General features: G+C 39.8%; 1 protein-coding gene across 5 annotated transcripts in view; it reads right to left on the bottom strand.

Moving 5' to 3' along the window:
* Positions 1-11,676, bottom strand: part of SCIN (scinderin) — a 69,107-nt gene extending 57,431 nt beyond the window's left edge. The window contains exons 1-5 of one of the 5 annotated variants that reach the window (XM_030494495.1): positions 11,539-11,676; positions 10,579-10,764; positions 8,645-9,116; positions 3,893-4,029; positions 1,331-1,558 (exon numbers count right to left, since the gene is read on the bottom strand). The gene's annotated coding sequence lies outside the window, so the exon portion shown is untranslated. Of the gene's footprint in view, positions 1-1,330; positions 1,559-3,892; positions 4,063-4,766; positions 4,857-8,644; positions 9,117-10,578; positions 10,765-11,538 lie in introns of those variants that run through there. The other 4 variants (XM_030494514.1, XM_030494506.1, XM_030494523.1 and 1 more) reach the window with 4 other exon arrangements.
* Between the last annotated feature and the right edge of the window lie 2,026 nt (positions 11,677-13,702).

The following is a 13,702-nucleotide window of genomic DNA, read 5'->3' as shown; positions in this document are numbered from 1 at the left end:
CACTCTTAGATGTACAGCTCTCAGTTTAGGTTCTTAGGACATCTCTTATTGGATATTTAGGAGTAAAGAGCATTACCCATGCATAAATAGATTTATTGAAGTTACTTTAGTTTCCTTAATAGCCTTATGTACCCCAGAGACTCCAGCAACTTGCACTCTCCTCACTGCAGAGCAGCCCTGTGTTTTTTTTCCCGGCTCCTCTAATGAAACAGTGAAGTTGCCTAAGCCAGGAAACAAGTGTCTGTAACATGCCTGTCTGTCTCACTTTCCACTACAAGCAAACACAAGGGTCAGAAAGGATCAGAATGAAGATACACCTCTGTCATCTACATTTTTAAAGATGAGATGTCATGCACAGACAAGTTCATTCCTTTTTTTTCCTCAGGAACACTGGAAATACCTCCACGTGTGTGATAAGAGATCGAGTTTACCTGTAAGAGTTGCCTGAAACGGGCTCTTAGCTCATGCTTTTGGGGCAACTCATTTACCTGCTCTGGGCCTCCTTTTTCCCATATGCAAAAAGACAAAGTCAATGGCATTCCTTCAAAGGACTGCTATATGCATCACATTATTATACTGTCATCCCTATTGCTATGTGGAGGCCTAGCTAAAATTTTATCATTATCCATGATTAGCATACATACAGTGCTTTTATATTATGATTATGCCTACCAACAAGAGGTCCAGATCCTAACAACCTCTGAAACGGAATTTGTCCTAAATCTTTCGTTTGCCATGCACAGAGAAAGACCCATTTGCTGGGCTGGGTTTGCCTCGTCTTCAGAAAATAGGGAATTTCCAGGTAGACTGGTGACTTTATTCTTTCCAAACCCAAATTTGGGGAACCCCGAATTTCAAACAAGTGTCTGGAGATGTAATGCAATTGCTCCCTGCCTTATAGGAAGCTCTCTTTAACTAAAAATATGCCCTTTTTTAGTGGGAGCATCTTACATAATTTTTCTTTTTGCTATGGGCTGCTGCATCTGGGAAATCCTGGAGAAACACCAAACTCCACAACAGTGCACACAGAGCTAGGAGATCATTGCTTAGGGGGTTCTTCCTAGCATTCCAAGCTTTCCACAGTGATGTGTAGTTCACCGTCTTTTGGGAAGGGCAAAATAATCCAACAAGCAATTTTCTTATGCTAAATCATGATCTGGCATGCACTTACTGTGCAGCTTATTTACACTTTAAATCTAGAGATTTGAGTCCAAGTCTAGCTCTGAATATGCCTCTAAAGCCCTCAGCAATACAGACCATGACTAAAAAGTGCTTCCTCCTGTTCCACTCAACACCCCCCTACGCTGATCATAATAGGAATTGAAACTACCTGACCATGTTGAGCTTTCTGCTGTCAATCCTTGGTAATAAGAATCAAGAGCACAGCTGCTATTCCTATGAAAAGCAGTGTGGGAGGGTTCATTTTGGCACTGTCTGCTGATCTTGGGTGGAGAGGACAGGGAGTTTCCAAAGTAAGCTCATGATGGCACTCAGCCTCTCTAGTTCTCAGGATTGTGATGGGCTGTGCTATTTCTTTTACCTCCAGATGACTGAGGGACTAGTTAGAGAAAAGAATCAATAAATTAAAGAGTCAGTAATTTTTAGCAATACAGAGAAATACATACAGAGAGAAATTTGTTGAGCAGAAAGAGACAAAAATACTGCCTTTCATGTTAGATCAGAAATCAGAACCTGATAAGAGAAAGAGGTAAAATACTCACTAATAAACCAGACAAAGTACATTTAGTGTGTTTCTGTTCCATGCTGGTATTTACGGTAAACCCCAGATATTTTGTTAAAATATTTGAACATTATTGATAAAGGGGGCTCTCTGTGCCAGGTTTTGTACTGTTCGAAGGATCTAAGCCTGCTTTGTTACAGTGGACCAGGGATTTCAGAGATATATCACAGGATATACACAAGACACAACTCAGGACCACTAGTGTCTTCTATAGCATGTGAGATGAACACATTTCTTGGGACAAGAAGGTTGGTACGTTAGCGTGTATAATGGTGTGGAATCCCTATCACATGGCTTTCTTCTGAGCACCATTCTATTTAGGCTGGGATTCCTCTGAAAGAAAGGACATTGACATGTAAATACAGTCATCACCTTGCAAGGTCATATCAAACTTGTATCAAACATGATGGGAGAAAATGCAGATTTACAGCAAACTGGTTTCATCAGTGAGAAGATCAGCATTTCCACCTATGAGAAGTTTGTTCTAGACAAGGTGGAAACAAAAAAATGTTATATTCCATGGGGACTTTTCCTTCCGGGACTCTGCCACCAGGCATGGGGGCTGTGTTGGAGGGCACTATAAATCATCAGCAATCTAGAACATTAAAGGAGAGGTGTGTTGGCAGTAAAAATATGTCTCAACACATTAAAAAGCAGTCCTACTTTCTACCTTCCTTAGAAAACTGCTCACCAAGATCCTGCTTTGAGTGGGGGTTACTCCTGAAGAGTAATCTCTTTCAAGAGGTTTGACAAGCAGAAATACAGATTCTGACTATAGCAGCAGAGGACTCTGCTCAGACAAGTGTATTTTGCCAAGAAGCACAGGCTATCCCAGCAAAGGTCAGTGTTGCAAACTGCACATTTTCATTGCTTCATCTCAGGACAACACTGCAACTCAGACTCTGAGACAATGCTGCATTGTCTGTATGGGTACACTGAGCCCACATAAGCCAGGGTCATCCTGGATGCTGTATCTCACTTGATAGTAACTAGTGCAAGCCGGCATGAAGGAAGGCCAGCCAAGCTATCTGCATTTTTGCTCTGCTCTATTCAGTTTAATTGAGTGTCGGTGTCCTCCTGACACTCCCAAACCAATGGAATTATGGCTTCTGCCAGCACCCGTCAACCCTTTCTCATTTAAGACCACAGGAGAGGATAATCATGTTTGCTGTCACTGAACCCAGTGTCCCTACTCTAGTGGAATGTACACTCACATCTCCCCCTGCCTCTCCCTGGTGCAGCTGGCACAGCTTTTCCTCCACGAAATCCAAGAAGGGAGAATAAGCACCACATCACCGTCTGTGCCTCTGAGGGCAGAGAAATAGAGGTACAAAATGAAACAGGAGTGGCTGTCGTGAGAATGATCTTTGTCAGATCAGTCAAAGAGCTCATTTTCAGACGTGTTTCAGACTTGAATCAGAGCATAACATGTTGAAATGCCTGGAGACATTTGTGTTCAGCCAATTCATGTGTTTTACAAATGTGCGTATTGACTCACCACTATTCAGTAGAGTTATGTTTTCAACTCGGAATCTGTCATCACCTACACCAGTTGCCTAAACAATTTATTTTCCCCTCAGCCCACTATTTGTTAATATTCAGTCATGTTAATAGGAGCTGGTTTATAATGAAAATAGAGACCCTCCCATTTTGGTGGTCCCTTAAATCCCTTGGAGATTTAAGTATTTGGTGTATATATAAACCATCAAAGCATCCACACAGTACCTGTATATTATGAAATAGTTTGTGTCTTCCACCAGTCAAATATGGACATCTTAATTCCTAAAAACTGATTGCCATGTGCAGTGCTGTATAAATCCCTGCTAAAGGCTGAAATAAGAATGTGTTCCCCAAGAGATTATCTTTCCAGACTCTGTCTAAGTCAACAGAATTATATTCTGGAAACAGAATTATATTCTTGAAAAGCTAAAGGAAATTGGTGCTTCATGTCCCTAGATCTCCAGTACAGTGACACTTCCCTCAGGACATGACAGTGTCCCCTCAAGTTCTGATATTGCATGATCCAAAACACTCTGAAATAAATAAAATTCAGAAGTAATACTACTACCAGCAATAAAAATAATTAGAATAATAATTTTCAAAAGCTTTTGATGCAGAGAAAAACAGGAAGTTGTCTTTTAATCAACTAACTGTAAATGAAGCAGATTTAGGCGGCCAGGGATTCTTTGGCAGCAGCAGCTGTGGATCCTATTTGCTTTCAGAAGGCTTGTATGTAAGAAATTTCAGATCAGAGTCCTGCTTTCCTTTCAGTGGTTCAAGTCCAGGATCTGAAAATAATAAGTAAACAGTATTTATAAGCTATATGACAAATTATTTTGGATTTGAAAAGCAATATTTATTGTTAATCAGATAGGATTGCACAAAAGGAGCACCCAGATATATACAGTAAAGATTATAAGCAAAAAAATACTCTGTCCATGGCCTTGCTGTGAATGTACAAAGAAAGTAGTGGTTTATACTACATGGTATGTATGTGTGTGTGCTTTGACTAATGTGTAGTTAATTATTTTCAAATAAGTTATCCTTAGAAGAGGTGAAACTATAAAATCTACATTAAAGGGCAGACATCCCATTACGGACTATCCACCGCAGTAGAAATGCAGATATGGACTATTGTATCTACAATGAGGACAACAGGCACTGGACTTGATTCAGTTGCGTGGGAGTAAACCACCATTACAAGGTTGAAATTACAGTCTTATCAGCAAGTCTACATTGGGAAAGAGATTTTTGAGCTAATTATCCTGCTTGTATAAGGTATCATTGAAACTGAGTGTCTTTTGCATGAGCGAACTAGTGTATTTTCTGTAATCCAAGTCTGGTTTTTAGAGTTAGGAAGCAGATTGCCTCTGATATTGAAACTTAGCGGAAAACATTGCTCTTTGGCTTTCAAGCTTCATCTAAGGCCACTGGGAATAGAGGGGCTCTACACTTTTACTCCTGCTCCCTACTGTTCACATACGGATTCCTAATTTCTTTAACACAATGAATGTCAAGGACTTACCTATGTTTAAATGCTGTGATTTTAACTTCAGATTTAAAGGATCTCTGGCATAATTTGTCACAAGATTTGGTAAATTAGCTTCATACTCCACTTGAAAAGAAAAATACATTGTAACATCAAATAAACTGTCATGACTACAACCACAACATTGAAGTCAACAGTGGAGTAAACTTTACGTGTTGGACTTAGGTAAGGTAAAAATATATGCGTAACATTTCTGTTCAAAAAATGCAAGGCTTAGGAGATACAATTTACTGTTAATTAACTTGTGAATAAGTTATGGTTTTCCATTACACTAAAGTTCTTCACTTACACAACTCCTATAGTCCTGATCTCAAAAGAGTCCAGTGGCCTCCTATGGCCATACGGATGAGGAATAACAACAGAAACAGAACACCCTTCTAGAGAAAGAAGCTGTGATACTAAAAGCACAGGGGGTGCAATTTCTTGGAATACATATGTTGCCTACTTTAGAGTTATTTGCATTATTTTTCAAACCTTTCCAGTGAATTTTATTAATCATTAACACACCCTGCAGTCATCTACATTACAATGAGCTTATGAGCTTTCTGTTGCTGGGAGAACTTATGAGAGGGCTAAAAGGAAGGCTGAAACGAGGTGGGGGTCATTTAACACCAGTGACCTATCATTTCTTAGATGTGTATTCTCATTGCTTAGAAGCAAATGCAATTTTGCAGTCAAAGTGGATAGGATTTTAAATAACTGGTAATGCTTCCTGCCAGTTGCAAAAGAAAATTGTGAGTTTGGCTGCTGGTAGTGCTGCTTTTCGCCAAACCACATTTTGCAGTCAGGCAAGTGTAGGAGAAGATATGCTACCGGCACACTGGTCTTAAAATCTTTCCAAGAAAAAGTATCTTAAAAGGGTGAGTTTGCTCCGTCAGCCTATTTGTGAAAAGCAGTTTGTTGCTTCCTGCAGATCACTTATATTAGACTACATTGCTAGATACAGAGATTTGACTGACAGTTTTCCCTGATCTTCACAGGTGGGAATGGATAACATTTGATTTTTTGTGAGTTACGAGATAGATAGAAAATAGAAAACCATGATGTTTACAAAGTATTAGTATCATCTGCATGAATAGGAAGATACATTTCTTTGATTAAGTGAACAGATAAAATGGTGGGGTTAGGCAGCAAGATGGATATGTGAAGTCAAGGAGGGAACATAAAGAGTGCGCAATGTTACGTGTTGAAAACTTGATGGTAGTGAATGTTTAACTGTGGATTGATGGGTGTGATATACATCAGAAGTATACTGAGGAGAATGCCACAAGGAGAAGGAAATACTGTACGCTACTAATTGTCCTGGTTTCAGCTGTAACAGTTAATTTTCTTCCTAGTAGCTGGTGCAGTGCTGTGTTTTGGCTTCAGTCTGAGAACAGACACCAATGTTTCAGTTGCTGGTAAGCAGTTCTTACTCTGCTCAAGGACCTTTCAGTCTCTCATGCTCTGCCAGTGAGGAGGGGCATGGGAAGCCGGGAGGGAGCAGAGACAGGACACCTGACCCAAACTAGCCAAAGGGGTATTCCATACCACAGCATGTCATGCCCAGTGTATAAACTGGGGCAAGTTACCCGGAAGGCCCAGATCGCTGCTTGGGTCAGGGTGGGTATCGGTCGGGGAGTGGTGAGCAATTGTATTGTGCATCACTTGTGTTTTCTGAGCTTTCATTTCTTTTCTTGTTGTTTTGTATTATTATTATTGTTATTGTGTGTGTAATATTAAGGAATTTTGGACCAGTGCAGCTAGTCTTTAGGTTCATTTCCTATTTAGAGATCTTGCACTGAGATTGCTCATTACCTTTTAAACTCCTGACACTATATCATCAAGGGTTGTCCCCAGGGGACATTTATTTTAGTGAAGAAAAAAATGTCTTCACTAAAAGACATTTAGTGAAGAAAAGAAAAGTAAAATTCCCTCTAGAGGCAAGTCCTACAAGTTCTACTGAATTACCATCACTGTACACTCTACAGACTGCTAGAACTAAATAGCCTGAAGTTTCAGGTGGCTGAAAAGGTAATGGTATATCAAAACAATGAGTCAATATGCAGTGTTTTCTTCCAGACCTCAGAGTGGAGATCCCCTCTACCTCTGGATCAAGTCCTGAAAAGAGTCTGAGAATGTTTTGTTGTTGCCAGGAACTTAATTGGGAATTTTTGGTTGCAATTTACTTTTTTTACTTTTTCTTTATTTTTGTTCAGACTTGCTGACTTATAATTAGTTGTTTTGCTCAAGTAGAATTTCACCAAAGAAAACCATTACACCTGACCAGTAACACTGGAATCCGCAAAGAAAGTGCCTGATTCTCAACAAGGACCTGAAATTTGAGGTCATGCTCACAGCTAAATACCTTGGTCATGTAGTTATCATACTTTCTGGAATTAGATTTTGGAGCCAGTCAAATTATTAAAGCATTAGTTTTCTCCTGATATAGAATGGGGAAGGTTCTGAAACCCTGAGAACATTTCCTAAGATACGGATGCTATAAATTTTCTTGCTATAGTCAGGCCCTCCGAAGTGGTGGCTTCAGAAAGCACAACATTAGAGTTTTGCAAATTTCCATTACTGGTCATTACTTGAGGAAAAAAAAAAAAAGACACATTTACTTAAAGAGAAAGGTTTTGTTTAGAGTGTAAGAGAAATTAGCATTTAATTACTATTATGGAAACTTGATCATCTTGAAATAAAGCAAATTTTCCTTGAGACAGAATATTATTGGACAAATTTATTTTGGCCATAATAGCTAACTAGAAGTTTGCTTTTAATTACCTTAGGTAAACTCAAAAACAGGGAAGTTAAATTCCTGATATAGCAGCCTGGCAAATAAATGAAGATATAATTTATACTCTCATGAAGATGGAAGGAGGAAAAAAAGTATTGTTTTCCATTGAAATGAACATTGGCTATTTGCCATTTATGTGGTTCTTCGATAAACTACATGTCGAAGTATAAATGTTTGCTTTGGAGAACAGAAGGGGTTTTGTTTACTGTCTCGGTTTTGTTTCTTATCTTAGAAATAGTAAGCTTGCTGAATTGCTCTTTGGATGAGATTCTTTGAAGGGCTCAGAGGAGGGAGATAGGAAGGTCTGTAATTAAAAGTTATTTGAATATGGATAGAATAATGAATCTTAATAAAAGATTATTCTCTCTATTTTTATGGCATCTGATTTTAAAATATACTTAAACAAACAAACAAAATTAAAAAAAAAAAAAGAGTCCTTGAAAGAAAAAGAAAAAAAAATTTGAACAAAACCTGTTAGATTTAAGACTTCTCTTCCTTAGCAGTTTTAATGTTCAATGCACTTGTCTAGGGGGAATGCACTGATCCGAGTCGTATCTTGGATTTTTTTAATTTGCTTTGCAATTTTCTTGCCATACATTATGAACAACAGCAAGCACAATGAGATGCTGGTCTCAGGGCTGCTGAAAAATTGCCATAAAATACTTCCACCAGCATGTCAAGCAATTCAACTGCTAGCTATTAATGTGGGGAAAGCATGAAGTACAGGCAGCCGTGCCACAGAGAGCAAGCTAAAGATGAACAGATTAGCCCTGATGTCCCTATTTCAACCTGCTCTGCTAAAATGAAAACCACCTTGTCAGTTACAAAGCACATCAAAACATAGAGCTCCAAACGTGTACTCATCACTGTTCCCTGTAGAAACCTTTTTGGCAAATAATTGGTGACTACAACGGAGTTATCTATCAAAGTTGGATCCCAACTGCGGTACTACCTACTGCGTTTTCTTTCTTTCTGCCGAGTGAGACTGACATCTAGTGGCTTCATTTTCTGATCCCCAGGCATCCTCTCCGTTTCAGCATGTTTGCTTTTTAAGTGTGGGAGCCAGCCGCTTTACCTGCCTATAATCATGCCGTTTGGGGTCTTCATACACACCAGTCTTATACTTGCCATTCTTCACGAACAGTATTTTGGCCTCATAAGAGCTGATCTGTGGAAAGCGAGTGACAAAAGGAGGCAAGTTCTTTTTTTCTGAGAGAGGAGAGAGCAGCCTGGGCCTCAGCCTGGAAAGCTGTTACATGACTGTGGACTCAGAGGTCATTTTTGGCTTCAGTTCCCCTTTTCCCTTCCCTCGTGGCTTCTGAGAAGGGTTGGATGACCTATAGAGCCGGTAGCTAAAATCAGGAGGCTGCTTTAGCCATACATCTGTATTGGCTTTGGGTTGCTGCACTGAATTTTGTTGCTGTGAGAAAGGCCAATCAATTGCAGAAAATTTTGATTGACTTTCAAATAAAAATTGTCTCTTGTATTGGTGAAGGGTGAACATAATAGCCCAATGATGGAATTTTCGTTCTCAGACGTTTTCATCCCTGGCAAAAAGAACAAGAAAACAAAACAACACACATATACATACACATACACAACAGAACTTTTGTTGTTGACTGTTATTGCACTCTGGCTATCCCTGCCTGTATAACCTAGTACATTCATTAACGATAAATGCGTACTTGTAATTCAATGTTATTTTGTACCTATGTTTAGATGAAGAACTATTGCTTTTTTATTCCCTCTTTCAGTTCTGCAAACTAACCTGAAGAAGCAAACTCCCAACCCTAGTGAAACCCCATCTGAAGCCAAAAGTATGGGTATTCAGGACTCTACACATTCACACCAGCCTGTAGGAACAGGAGCTCTGATTTGTGCTTTGCCTGAAATACCCATCATTAAGTAAGAACACAAATATATCCTCCCATTCACATTTTTGCTCTTGTCTCATTAAAGAGTATATCCTTGAGGGGAGACTAAACCTGTGCAGGGCAGCACAGTGGGGATTTGTGATTAGCTGGCCTGTGCTGAATGCACATTAGCCTCGCTTAGCACAAGTAGGAGTGACAAAACGAACTTCAAATCAGGGAAACACTGAAACTCCAGTGTCCATCCTTCCTGATGCATTTTCATGTCTTTCCACTTTCCTGGGCCACAACATTAATTAGAGCTGCCCCATTACTCTCCTGATGTGTGACCTGGTGTTATGTCCCGCTGTGGGCTATCTCGTCAGCCAATGCTGCTCGAGCTTCATCTTTTTGCTCAGAGGGAGAGGGAGGCCCTCTCATAAAACCGAGGATGTCTCTGGGCACAGTGAAAGACCACTGAAGCAGCATTAATAACCTAATAGGCATAAAGTATTTAGCACTGTGCAACAGCTAGACACACCTTGTCTCTGTTCTGTCTCTCACTGGTCTTACAGACACCACCAGGCTCTGTTACCTTTCTTACACTACATTTGTAGTAGTAGCTTTAAAGAGCTCCTTGTATGCTCTGCAAAACCCTCAAGACATAAGTCATAAAGGTATTATAACAGGTCCCAACACAATACAAACCATTTTTTCCTACTTCCTTTAATATTCAATACGTAGGAAACCCGAAGGAAATCTGTAACCTTACAGCTTTCTGTTCTTTGTGCTTATTCATTCTGAGGACAAAGTTGTTTTTTATAAGAGATGGTGGTCCATTGAAGGATAAGCACAAATGGAAATGTGTCCTGACAAACAAAACTGTGATTCTGAATGAGGATTTGGGTAGGCAGCTTATTGGAGATAAAGTAAGTTCCCACAAACTGTTTTTGGAAGGTCACATTTCTGTCCTCTCTTTTCCCATTGATTTTGGTTCTCAAGCCATGCTCCACTGCACTGTGCTATCAATACAGGCTCCTTCTGGTCCACAACCCCACTTCCTGGAGCACTCCCAGCTGCAGGAGTGCTCCGCTGTAAGACACCCTCCAAGTGTGGCTAAAACTCGCACTCCCAACTCCAGAAACTGTTCTTAGGCTACCAGAACACTGAAGCACAGCCTGGCTCTGTTCCTGCCTGGGTGGAGGTGAGCAGGCTTGGGTGGGCACTCTGCTTTTGTCCTCCAAGGTGGCCTGGGCTTCTCCTCAGGTGTGGGTAGGGCAGGCTACAGGCAAGCCAGCTGTCCCACCATGATCAGCTGCTGTGTTTGTCTGATGATTTAATACACCTGGGGAGAAAAGTTAACAACTGATAATTCACACATTTTAAGCAGCCTTTTCTTGTTCTGCAACTAAATACCGGCAGACTAACCAGACTAGAAGGAATAGCAAAGGCACTTCTGCTTTTCTAGTCTGTGACAAAACTGTGATAACCTAGAATTTGCATTGCTGCTGCTGCTGCCACCCTGAAAAGGCTATGTATGCCCTTACCCCTCCACAGGTGTCAGGAGCAGAAATGTTCAGCCCTGCAAAGCTGTGTGTCCTTCTTTGCCACCCGTCTCTTTCCAGCACTCCCTACTCTCCATGGCAATATCAATCCCACAGCTGGGAGGCAGCAAAATTCAGATTTTGCCTACATTGCCAAAAAATCACAAAGCTCTGCAATCCTTCGCAGAGATTGTGTTGAAAGGGCAACTCCTCTCCATTTCATACACTGGGTAACACACTACTAATTTACTAGTCACATGAATATCCATTTCCTCCTTACCTCTCCAACCTCCACCTATTTCCTCCCACCCCATTTTTTTCCTCCTTTCCTAAAGCCAAGGTTTTGCACCCAGAGGAAGTTTCTGAAGTCATGCAGTTCTATGATTCTCCATTAGTTTCATGAAAGCAAGAAGTCTGTGTATTTTCACACATCCCACCTCTACCATCTTTGTTAAAATTATATTCCTTGCTTATGTTTGTATCCTAGACACTGAAACTCACTGATCCATGTGCGCGGTGATGAATAAGGACCCCAGAGAGATGCACTGGACAGAAAAGATAGAGATACCACTCACCACTCTGCAAAAACAGGGACTTCTTGACAAACTTCATAATCTGCATATGTATCTCAGAAGGCTTCTCTTTCTTCTAGGGGAAGTTAAGCAAAGGGATGAACTTGCAGTACACCCTTATTCAGGGAATTGTTTATTCTTCCATTGTACAACAGAGCTGGAATATACAGTCTGCCCATCTCTGTTGCTAAGAAACAGGGCGCTGTTGCCTTGGGATTTGATTCAGAATTCAAAAACAAAAATAGTGTCTCAGTAGACTGCATAAATGCAGCTTGAAACCTAGCAACAAGGCCACAAGTTCAATATGATTCCCTTACATGTTAGAAAACAAGGGTATTAGAAGGAAAATATGACTGAGGAAAAGAAAACAGTAATTTGAAAACAAAACAGAGCTGTTGTATCACCAATTTTCCTAAGGGAGGGAACTTTCTTTTACTAAACATACTTTTATGACCTGTAAGATCTGATAACTTGCTACCCTGTGCTTCAAGCAGGTTCGTATTTACTACAACAAGCGAATACAAAGCAGCATCAGTATTTACACCAGTATTTCCTGAATATTCAGCTTTGTAGGATAAGTGACAACACCAGAGTCAGGGTAGCAGAATTAATTTCCAGTTTGTGTTTCAGTTTTCAAGCACTCTGCCCACAGAATAATTTAATAGTTGCTACATGCGCCTTGAAGTGAACACTCTTAAAATGGTATGGATTGTATAACTGGGAACAATTACTTAATCACATACACATAGACTGTTTTCTATATATGCTCATGTGCAAGTAAAGTATAAATAAGAACACAACACGTATAAAATTATAAATACATTATCGCACCCTTTCACCTTAACAAATAGTCATTATGTGCTGTTGGAAATTACATTTGTTCAATCAGCTGTTTCACTGTAAAACCTGTTCCCTCTGGTTGTGGAACTTCATTACACAGCTGAAACTTTGGCCAGCACTCCAGCAGAGTAGGCCAAGTTTGAACTGAGTTATAGTTCTCAGCTGAGTAAACAGCGCTCAGTTGTTTGGGATTTTTGAGGTTTCATCACAAAATCATAAAGAGATATTCTTCAGCTATGTCATATGACAGTGTATGTAGTGGATTTAGCTGGAGATGAAGGAGATAACAGAATATCATAGTGACAAATCACCCAGAACCACCTGAACAGTTTTCACATTCATTTCTCCTTGCGTTTTTGCTTATAAGTAAATTATTTCCAAAAGAAAGAAAAGAAAAAAATCTTTCTTTCTTAAATGTTTCTAAGTCTGCAGCACTGCCATGTGGTTCCTTCAACATTTAGAGTGTTGCAATAGCTCGGGCTACGGGCCTAAAGAGAATTTGGGAAAATACGTTTGCTTTTAGTTTGGTTGCTTTTGAATGACCGTTAGAACCCTTTGAAAGGGTACACTGATACAATACATTTTCCTGGTTTTTTAAGCAAATTAACATTTCTTCAGGCTTTCAGCTGAAAAGGAAGTTGGAGGCTGTAGCTGAGAATTTTGATAGGGTATTGTATTAGTTCAAATACAAGAAGATCTCACGGCAATCCTAAAATAAGTAAGATGTTATTGGTTGATTCTTTGCAGTTTATGCTGCTGAGATACCTACAGTTTTACTGAAGAGAAAATATCATCAAACAAAATGCCTTAAAGAAAATAATTTCGCATTCCCAGTAGATGGCAGCCTGTTACTTATTTTACAAGGTGACGGAGTTTTAAAACCCTGGAAAGCTAAGGATTAAATCTTTTCACTCTACTGCAGCATAGCAAGAGGGCTTGACATTTCCCTACACAAACCCACTTCATGTTTCCAGCTAAATATAAGTCCTTTGTAGACTTAAATAAGATTAAGGAGACCTTAAGAGTACAAGCTGGAAAAAGCATTAAACCTAGTCAGGATCCTAGTCTGAGCTGCGGAATCTTCTTAGGGACAAGCAAGCACAGATGGAATATCATACCCAGATTTAACCTTGAAAACCGTAGTGAATGATGTCTACTTTCTACCTTGAAAGAAGGTATTTCGGGGGGGGGGGGGGGGGAAGACAGACAAAAAAAAGAAAATAGAGAAAAAGAAAACCTGCCCATTCATTATTTATAAATGGTGAAAGAAAACACGATGAAAAAAAATTTGTTCAATCACCATATCATAAAGAAACATTATCAGTCA

This window comes from Strigops habroptila, chromosome 1 (genome assembly GCF_004027225.2).
Source record: "Strigops habroptila isolate Jane chromosome 1, bStrHab1.2.pri, whole genome shotgun sequence".
Taxonomy (NCBI): Eukaryota; Metazoa; Chordata; class Aves; order Psittaciformes; family Psittacidae; genus Strigops; species Strigops habroptila.
The sequence above is the reverse complement of the archived record's forward strand: the minus strand, read 5'-3'. Positions and strand labels throughout refer to the sequence as shown.